At 35.6% G+C, this 11149-nt stretch overlaps 1 pseudogene; it reads right to left on the bottom strand.

The window, feature by feature from the left end:
* Window positions 1-4075: 4075 nt before the first annotated feature.
* Window positions 4076-11149, bottom strand: part of LOC138172850 (taste receptor type 2 member 3-like) — a 43318-nt pseudogene continuing 36244 nt past the window's right edge.

Here is an 11149-nt window from a genome sequence, read left to right as displayed (position 1 = left end):
TGGTATTTTGAACCTGGGAAGTTGCCTTTGCTTGGTATTACATTACACAGACATAGAAAGAGAGCTGGTCAAAGAGTTAGAAAAACCCAGGCCAAAGTCTTGCCTTCTGGCACATTTTAGCTTTTTGACCTTGGTCTAGTAACTAAATCTTTTAGTGCCCAAGAAGAGCAAAAGAGGAATCACATGTTACAGGGGACTCAAAGTCTCATATAATAATGAAATTACAGATCCATTTTTTAAAAAATACTATCACATAGTCATTTTATGGAGACTACAAAGAGCCCTAAGCACAATGGAAGAAAATATCAGGACTGTAGATATGCCTACTGGACATGAAGTATCCACCATCTATTCATTTTTAAAGGTCTGGATTTTTTAATGGATAAAATATCTTGACATTTTGCTGTATTTTTCCACCTGTTTTAAATCTATCCATTGGGTAGAGTGAAATCAACTTTTAAAAAATGCCATAAACCTAGTCTTACTTGAAAATTATCTCATTTTGACATTATAAGTGGTGATAAAGAAGGCATTATGCAAAAGCTTTTAAAGGGAAAACAAGTAGAAAGATTTAAATAAAGTTGTGAGCCTATGTAAAGCACTAGAAAATGAAAGCCCAAATAAAATGTGTCGACAGGTACATATTACAGTTTTTAACAATGCATTAAAATGATATAAATGTCACTGCCAAATCAAGGCTGGTTGCACTAAAAGCCTATGGCACAGTGTACTTACCCTGGGAAGTCAAGCAAAATATACTCTGGTAACTCTAATATGAATATAGCACTTGGTTTAGGACCGTATTGCTGCCAACTTAAAAGTATTCAGTTTCCAAATCTGATGTGCTTTTCCCCCTCTTTGTGTCTCATATGAAACTTGATAATGTATTAAGTAACTGATTAAAAACTCTTGGAAAAATACATGTGTGTAGAAATGTATATCCTTCTCTGTCTAGTTTTTTTTTTGTTATTATTGTTGTATTAGTCTGTAGGTGTACATCAACATGCAAGTATGTGAAACCATTGAGATGTATTTGGTCGGAGCATTTCTAATGTCAAGTTTCAACCTCATGCAAATGAAAGGGACTGAATGTATAAACCTGTCAAAATCATGATTTTAATGGAAATGTCAGGACACTTCCAAAAGCCAATATAATAATCCCTTTTATGTCATACTAGGAGAAATCCTATGATCCTAAAGGAGCTAACCTGTTGCCCTGTTTTATAGGTCTCTTGCTATTACCATCCGCAGCTCCATTATCTAAATGACAAAGAAACTCCCTCAATTCTGGGGCTAAATGATGTCATGACACTACTCCCATCATATTTATACCTCATAAAATTAGAAAGGTTATTAAATGTAATTTGACCTTTGGAATACTCTAATAGCAAGCTGATCTTTGGGGCTTAATGTAAGTTTTTTCCACCCCTTAAGTTAGCTGCCTTTTTTCCACTTAAACCAAGATCACATCGCACAAGCAATTCAAGTAATTTGTAAAATATTGTGTTATTCTGTAGCTTCCCAATTATGTTTCAGAGCTGCCACCCAAAAAAGAGACTTTATTTCTGTTTAAAGCAAAAATTCAATGATGGATAGATTTGCCCTTGAGAAAATTTTAAAGCAGTAGGGTCCTTGGAATCCAAGGTCAGTCAGTGTTTTAGAATTACCATTGTTTTTAGCTAACTAGTCCTGTAGAAGGCTGTTAGAATAATTTTTTAATATATCTTAGTATGCTTGGAAAAACACATTCATGGTATGCAAGCTTGATGATGGGCAAAGCTCAGGTAGGTTTGGGGGAAGGGTAGGAACTGAGTGCAAATGGACATAAATGTACCAGACACTTTGAAAATCATAGTTAATAGATGAGATTGGAATTCATATAACGGCCTTCATGGCTATTTTAATAAATAACAAATAATGATGATTTAAGAATTATTGAAATGAGAACAATTTGCTACATTTTCATCACCTGCACACCTTTGTACTTCCTTTGGGCTCTCTATTAATCCATTTTCCAAGCTTCCAGGAGTATAAAGTATGTTAGAAAGTTATTCAGTTCAATGGTTTCTCAGGGATATATAGGGGGAGGGTTTGCTCAGATGCTCGTGTATTAAATGCCCTCTGTGGTCACTTTCTATTTGGAGATTCTAAAATTTTATGATTTTGCAATTTGTCACAGGATTTCTCCCACCAATTTCTAGCAGAGTGTAAGCTTCTTGTCATCAGGGACTGTTTCAGTGTCATGTAGTGTACAGAAAGTCAGATTCAGAGGAAGGAAAACAAACTGCCTCTGATACATGTTGGCTATGTTGACTCCTTTGTTACATAATGCTCCAAGTCATTAAATTGTATAGAAGGTGCTGTCCTGCTTTAGCAAATGCGACTTTCCTCAAAGAGACCTCTCTATACCAGTGAAATTAGAGGTCTGATTGAAATCATCATTGTCATCATCATCACTAATTCTTTGCACATAATGAATAATGAATGTATTGGATTAAATTTACCTATTTCTGCCACCCCCCAAAATTAATTTTCAGTATCCTTTATGACAACTACTCCTTCTCTCTAGTGGAGACTTTTCCACAAGTCTCATCTTCTCTCAAAATCATTATCTGCATTTTAACCTAAAATTCTATGTCCTCATTTAACTGGATTCACTAGTCATTGATTCAACCAAGCAATGTATATTTGTTAATTGCATTACGTTGTATGCACTATGAGGGATATAAAGGCATTTCATAAATAAACTGATGTGGTAGAATTAAATGGCAGCTGATATTCCTCCAGCTCTCAGTTTATAACTGTGATTCTGTATGAGAAAAATAGCTCATGAGTGCCTCTCTAGGACCCTAGAACGTAATTAGGGAATAAGACTACTAAACGCATAATTGCAGTTTGAAAGAATGTCTCCTGGGTGAGTGTGCCCTGTGAGTGGGACAGACAACAGGTATGATGGTAGTTAATGTCATCTAAGTTAAGAAGTAATTTGATTTGTGGCAAAATTTCAAAGCTTATCCCTGAAAGGCATAAAAGATAATGACATGGTAAAACACAGGTCAACTGGCTATCCCTTCCCTTGGTGCAAACTGTATACTTAGATATCTTTATCAGTTATTTTATTCTTTGTATGTATCTTTTCTTTAGTGAACTTCTACTTCTATGAGATGACAACCTTATGATTAGTATTTTGCAGTGTAATATTAGAAATATGACTGATTAAGCTTTCAAGAAAGCAATATGAAATGTCATGTTTGTTAAAGTTTAGTGGCCAAATTCAACAATAGGTAGATTAAAACAATCTCAGAATATACAAATAGTAATTATTAAAGTGGGATATATATACATGATTGCTCACAAATACCTGGAAAATATATGTATATTTGCGTATAAATATATGTGCACTGTTATCTTTGCAATTGATAATTTTTATTAAAACAAAGGGGGAAAGTGATGTATTTTTAGTATAGACATAATAGAACACATCACGATACTGACTTTTGTCACATACTAGGATATATATTTGTATATCAAGTCATGTCAAATCAAAAATGTTTATTTAAACATTTAATATGCACGAGGCACTATGCTAAGGGCTGGGAATACAAATACAAGGTAGAAGAAAGATAGTTCCTGTTCTCAAAGAGGTTATATTCTAATGGGAAGACATGCAAGGAAGGAAGCTGAAAAGAGAGTGGGGAGGGGAGATGCAGGTACCCAGTGCAGAGCACTACAGAGAAGGTCCAATGAGTCAAGAGTACAGTCTGAAGGGAGTGAAGACATGACTTCTCTAGCATCACTCCTTAAAATAGAGTTTCTGGAAAGAGCCAGCCAATTAAAGAGAGAGACCGCAGGGGTTGTAGGTACTTTCAGTTTGAATAGTCTGGAGGTGAAGTGAGTTTTAAGGGTGAAGGAGTTAGTATGGCATGGTAGAGAAAGTGCATCCTGGAAAGGAATGAAGATACATTGGAAATTTAATGTTTTAGTTAAAAACTGAAGAGGCAACTAAGTGTAAGGGAAAGAATCTGGGACTTTGAGTCCCAAAGACCTGTTTGAATTCTGCTTTTATTTTTTATTTTTATTTTTTCATAACAAACACACTTTTACTCACTTGTACCTGTTAGGACAAATTTTTCTCCTTTCTTTCACTAAAGAGGCTTCCATAATTATACATTCTCTCCATCATTGGATAGCCTATGGAAAAAAATAGATAATCAAGAACCGCCAAAGAAGCATGAAGGCCATCCCATCAATTCTCCATTTCATCCAGAGGAAAGGGGGATTAGAAAAGCTGGTGATCTTTACGGAAAAGAAGATGCCGAGGATAGTGGCAAACCAAATATCTGAATTGTGAGTCAGTACAAAGAAAATTTCAGTTATTCCTGCCTGAGTAGTTGCACCAATAGAGATTACAATTAAATAGCCATTCCATATTAATGTATGTGACAGTCCAATTCTCAAGATGGCCCAGCTGACTGGGGATGAGCTCACTTGGTGGCAGTTTTTTCCTCTTGACCCAGTCAATGTAGTTCACCAGAACTATGAATCCATTTACCAAAATGCCCAATAGAAATTCAGCAGTTGCCAGAGTCATAAAGATTTTCTCCCCACTACTTAGATTAACAGCAGAAATGAGATTACTTTGGAAGTTACTAATATTTATAATACTTTTGATTCTACTGCTGTTGGATTAATTTCCAAGCAAAATAAGAATGGAATGATATGTCCTTCTGATACTTGGTGTGAATCCTGCTTTTAATACTGACTAGCAGACCAACTTTGGCATGTCACACATTATCTTTGGGTTTCCATTCAGTTCCTTCCTAAACTGAAGATAATAAACCCCAAGTAATCTATCTTAAAGCATTGTTGTGAGGCTCAGAATAGATAATGTGTGTAACAGACTCTTTGAATCTTGAGGCACTATATAAAGGCCAACCATTATTATTGTAATGTTTGTGATAAAGATGAGTTAGTTTTACAAGTATGTAGGAATGGAAGTCTTAGTTGCTCTGTGAGACTCCCAGAGGAAGAGCGACTTGTCCAGAGTCACAAAGTCAGTATGGGTCAGAGGTGGATCTTGAACCTGGGTCTCTGTGATTCTCTATCCACAATGAAATTGATATTTTAGAATATAAGTTGAAGAGAAGGCAGTACCATGAAGAGACCTTGGAGTTTTAAAGACTAAAGGTCAAATTCCAACTCACATACTTATTAGTTTTAGTGACCTTAGGTATTTCCCTTCACTTCCTAGCCTCAATTTTCTTGTTCACAAAATGAGCATGGTAATAGTACTGACATCATAGGGTAAGCATGACAGTCAAATGAGATAATATAAGAACTTTATAAACCTTGAAATGTCATATAAAATGTTAGCTGTTATTAACTATTATTAGTAGAGAAAATACTGCCTTTAAGAATATAAGCTGAAGTGGCTAGGTGGCACAGTGAATAGCGTACCAACCCTGGAGTCAGGAAGACCTGGGTTCAAATCTGGCCTCAGAAACTTAACACAAAACTAGCTGTGTGACCTTGGGCAAGTCACTTAACCCCAATTGCCCTACCTTCCCTCCTGCAAAAAGCAAAAAAAAAAAAATTACAAAAAAAAAAGAATGTAAACTGAAGAGGAAGAGGCATTATGATGTAGTGGATAGGTTACTGAACATGGAGTCAGGAAGAACTAGGTCCAAATCCTACTGGAGATACCAGTTCTGTGTGACTTTCAGCAAGTTGTTTAAACTCCTAACATCAGTTTACTCATCTGTAAAATGTGCTAATAATAATACCTCCCAGGATCCTTGTCAGTCAAATGACAATGTGTGCAGTGTGTGTGTATGTATGTGTGTGTGTCTTTTGTAAATCTTAAAGCATTATATAAATCTTAGCTATTATTAGTAATTTTTGGTGGAGAGAATTTCCCTATCTGGAACTTCCATATAATAATCAAATAATAGGACTAGCCCCATTCCCTGTAGAAATGAATTTTGGTTTCACAAATGAAATTCAAAATTGGATATCTTTTCCAAAAGAAATACCTCATTGTTTAAACATTATTTCATGATACAATTGAGATTCAGCTATTGTGAGATCCCATCCCAGTGCAACTACAATGAAGATTCTTAATTTGTGAATGTTACCCACTCATCCAGTCTTCTATACATAATATTCACCGTTCATGTTCAAACTCACAAATAAACAAAAACATACATGTGCACATTTGTACCAATAGTGATCATAAATTACACTCACTTGAATTTTAAAAATATATGTAATTGATTACATGGATACAGAAAAAGTATAAGAAGAGTTATAGGACATAAGCAGAACAAGAAAGCAGTGCAATTAGAACAAAGTCAATCACAACAACACAAATGAATCCTGAAAAATTATAATTTCCAAGGTTGATTTCAGAAGGAACTAGAGGCAGGTAGCTGGTGCAGTGGGTAGAATTCTGAGACTAGAGTCAGAAAAACTACAATTCAATATTGGACTCAAATACTTACTAGTCATATGACCCTGAGCAAGTCATTTAACCTCTGTTTGCTTCAGTTTCATTATCATAAAATCAGCATAATAATAACACCTACCCCTAGGCTTTTTGTGAGGAACAAATGAGATAATTATGATAAAGGTCTTAGCATAGTAAGTTTCCACAAAGCAAGTACTTAATAAATGCTTTTTCCCTTCCTGCTCCTCTGCAGAGTTGGGGGAATATGAATATGGAACACTGAGTATAATGTAAGATTTGGGGGATTTATTGATTAATTTTGCCAAAGTTTTCTTTTTTTCCATGAATTCTTTGTTATAGGGAATGGCTCTCTGGAAGGGAAATGGGAAATTAGGAAATATAGGTGACATAAAAACAAAATGTATCATTAACAATTTATCCTAAATAATAAAATGTACCTAGGCTTAGCAATCTGGGAAAGTAAAGAGTAAATCTAACTTCCCCTTTCTCTCTCCATCAAGGTACATTAATTATTTTACTATACTATGATGGTCTTCATGCCTCCAATCTCTCTCTGCTCAAATTCATCAGGCAAAGCACTGTCAGATGAATTTTCCAAAGAACATTTGTTTTATAATAAAATCATAGAATATTAGAGCTGCAAAGAACTTTAGAGATGATCTGTTTTGAGTTCTTCATTTTACAGGTAAGAAAATGGTAACCTAGAGAGGCAACATGATATGAGAGTCTCTCTTTTTCCTCATATTAAATAGAGGACATATGCCAGCATTTTAGTGAACCTACGTTCTCATTAAAGTAGATACTCCTTCCAATGATGCAGAGCCTGAAAACCATAAATGAAGAACAAAGTCACTGAAGCAGTAGTGATAGAAATAGTGTCTCAGTTTTAAAAATAAGAGCTGCCTCCAAAAGTCTGAAATTACCCTTAGAGAATATCTGTTATGATTCTATTACCCTTCTGTTTGGAAACCTATAATGGTTGCCCATTGATTAATAGTGAAAATCTATCATAAAAACTCAAGGTCCCGACTCATTAATCTGACACATGAGGTCATTTATAATCTATCCACAGTTAAATATTCCAACCTTCTCTCCAACTACTCACCTACAGGAAATGTTAATTTCTTTGTGTATAAAATAGTAATAATAATTTGCAAACCTGTGTAAGAGAGTTTTTTTGAAAGCAAAATAGAAACATCAGGTATCACTTCACAAGGTAACATGACATCAGGGAAAACCACTGTGACCATAGCTAGTAGTGTGGCATCATGGGAGAAATATTATACTTGAAGTAAGGATACCTGGATTCAAATCCTGTGTCAGGGTGTTACCGATTATCAGAATTAAATGTTCGAATGTACTAGTGAACTCATCTATATAAATAGTCCTTCAAACAGTATGGATGAGAATCTATCTATTCATGCCCATTTTTCATCATTCTTCTCTGTGATTTCCCATGAACTTACCACTGGGTCTCCCTCAAAGTATACTGGTGACATTCCTCAATTTATCCTGACTTAGCAAAAACAGCAGTGAAACACATAGTCTATCTGTTGGTGATTCCTTATTTTTTTCTGTAGATCTATTTTACTATCTTTTTTGACCAACATTGTTTTTTTGCTTTTTCTTCATAAATCTTCATTTGTAGTTAATATGTTGATGCTTGATCATCTTCTCCTCCATTACTTTCTGTGTGATTGTCAATTTACTACTTGTAGATATTGATATTCAAGAGATAAGTCCTTGTTTCAGTAAGAAACTGGATCATTAAGAGAAATTTTAAATTGCACAGAAGCAATCTGGCATGCCCATCGCTTCCTGTTAGGTTCTGGGTGCAGCTCATTCTCCATTATCAGTGTCTGTCCAAAATACAGACTGATGAATGAGCTTTAAAAGTCCATAGAATAACACATCATCATCTATGCAATAGGTATCATGTGTGTGTGTGTGTGTGTGTGTGTGTGTGTGTGTGAGTGAATGTGTGAGGATAGGCAGACCAAACTCCTTTGTGTGAATATGAATCTCATTTGGGAGACTCATAATGTTTCCAGATGTCATAAAATCACCTAAATAGGGAATCCCTTGCTGAACTGAAATCTGTGCTAAATCATCTATGAAAGCTGCAACTACTTTTGGTGACCATTATTTATCTTCTGTTTTATTTCATACCTGATATTTATAATTGGTGGGTCATCAAAATGGTATAATAATACTGTGAAATGTGTACAGGATTGTTGGGAAGTAAATGCTTTATAAACCATGAAGCACTAAAGAAATGGGAATGATTATTGTTTATATCATATTTTTCTCTGAAGCTTATAGTACAGTAAATTTTTTAAATAATGTTACAGGGGTGGCTAGGTGGCGCAGTGAGTAAGAGCGCCAGCCCCAGAATTGGGAGGACCTGGGATCAGTTTTGGCCTCAGATACTTAACACCCACACAAAATAACTGGCCATGTAACCTTGGGCAAGTTACTTAACCCCAATTGCTTTGAAAAAAATAATAAAATAATGTTACAGCATAAACATGACTAGATGAAGGATTTTAAAAACATTAATAAAAACAATGCTATGAAGCACCATGTAGTAGGAGAAATTGGGGATAAAGAGACCTGGTTTTATCAGTAGTAACTATATTCCTTAATAACTATATAACTAAATAACTATATGTTCATTGCTAGTCTATTAAGCAAAGTAAGTGAGGACTGTCACACCTCTAACATTCTTTAATTCTTTGACGAGGCCTTTGTAGCTATCTTCTACTTCATACCTAAATTACATATCTCTGTAATAGCAGATTTTATTGAAACAAATATCATCCTAAAATTAGAACTGTGTCAGTGGATTTGGGGCAGAGGAAGGAGGGGGGAGAAGAGAAACCAGAGCTATATTTAGATACTTTCCTCAATCTAGAAATTAGAGATAGGAGGTTCATTGTAAGTCCAGTTTCTAACAGGACAGTGGGAAGTAAATGTAATTGCTGACACCATGAAACAATGCTAAGCATCTGTCACTTGTGTAGACATTTTGTTTGCACACAGTAATCAATGCTTGAAGAATATGCCGTAACGTTATTCACATGAGTCAGTGCTCGGCTGGCATAGCCATTGCCAGCATGTTCATGAGTTCCAGTTGTTTTTTTTAAACTGCATTTTACACCAGGGGAAATTGCACACAGTAAATGTCAAGGATTCACTAGGGGCATTACAGTTTCTGAGGCATGAAGCTAATACATATTTGTCTCATTACTGTCAGCAGATCAACGTTATTCCATGGATGGCAAAGGCTCATAACTCATAGGAGATGTAGTTACAAATGACCTGTGGGAGGTCACAAGCAGCAGAACTTCCCAAATTCAGAGTAAAATCATGTTATTAATAGGAAACTGGGGGAAAGATGCGCGTAGTCTTTTTGAAAACTAATTTTTACATAGAAACAGGTGTGGGGGTCATGTATTCCAGCACAGCTTCATCAAATCTTAAATTGAAGGCAACCTAGAGAGATTGAGTGGGCAGCCTAATCCACTCCTGCAGTTTCCATATTGCCCAGCAATTTTTCTCAGGTAAACATGTTTTGCAAGATCATCAGGCTGTTAATAGTCCTTTGCTTGAATGATTCTAAAAGACAGAGGGGGAAAAAGTCTAGATTTCATGGGGAGGACAATTATGTTGCACATAATATTTTTTTTCCTTTCAAAGCACATATTATTTATCCCCCATATTATGCATAGGGTTTCATGAATAAGAATCCCTAGATTTGATTTTATTATGCAAATTGTCTTTTTTTTTGTCTTAGATTGTTTTAGAAATACAAATATGGGGACTACAGCTTTACAAATATTTTCTGGATGAGTTAATCAGTCAAAAACATCTATAGAACACCCAGTGGGTATCGAGAACTCTGTTGGGAATTGACTCTACGTTAGAATGTTTTACACGTAGTAGTTGCTCATTAAATGTTGGTTGCTGGCAATATTTTAATTCAATTCAGCAAGCATTTATTATGTACCAAATGAGTCTTTTACCTAGAAAAGTTTTTCATACAAACTAAATACTAAAAATAAAAGGATACAAAGAGATCTAATTTTTTATGTGAATTAACTTCAAATTACATGTCATGCCCTGCTTAATGTCTCCCCTACCAAGGATGCTTCACAATAAAGTCATTTATGAATTACAACCAAATCTCAGCTTTGGTGTTATGAAAGCATACTGTAGCATTATGATGAACCCACACATCACATGCCAGTCTAGTGCTCCTTGACCTCTGCTTTGGTCGGATTCCCCTTGACTGGGACACTATCCCAACTCTCCATACTCCCTTTATTCTATGTTATTCTCTCTCCCACCCCCGATCCCCGACCATTACCACATTCCCTATACCTATGCACAGCCAATACTGCCATCCCAATTTGGCCTTGAGTACGAAAGTAAGTTATCTTCCATGGATACCCATGTCTCTGCGGCTAGTTCAATATTCCATTAAGCATAGTCCCATACCAATCCAAGTGGGATTCTCATTCTTTGATATTCCAAACCGTCCATCCTGAGCCTCACACTTTCCAATCTTCTGCTTCTTCCTTCTCTAAGCCAACCCTGTTGTCCCATTAACTGTCCTTCATCCCCTGCACTCAGTACATCTCCCATTTATATCACATTGTTTCTAAGGTACCAAAAGCTCTT

This window comes from Petaurus breviceps, unplaced genomic scaffold (genome assembly GCF_028583685.1).
Source record: "Petaurus breviceps papuanus isolate PSGF00001 unplaced genomic scaffold, PetGlider_PUasm1.0 551, whole genome shotgun sequence".
Lineage (NCBI taxonomy): Eukaryota > Metazoa > Chordata > Mammalia > Diprotodontia > Petauridae > Petaurus > Petaurus breviceps.
This window is presented reverse-complemented; position numbering and strand designations above follow the sequence as displayed.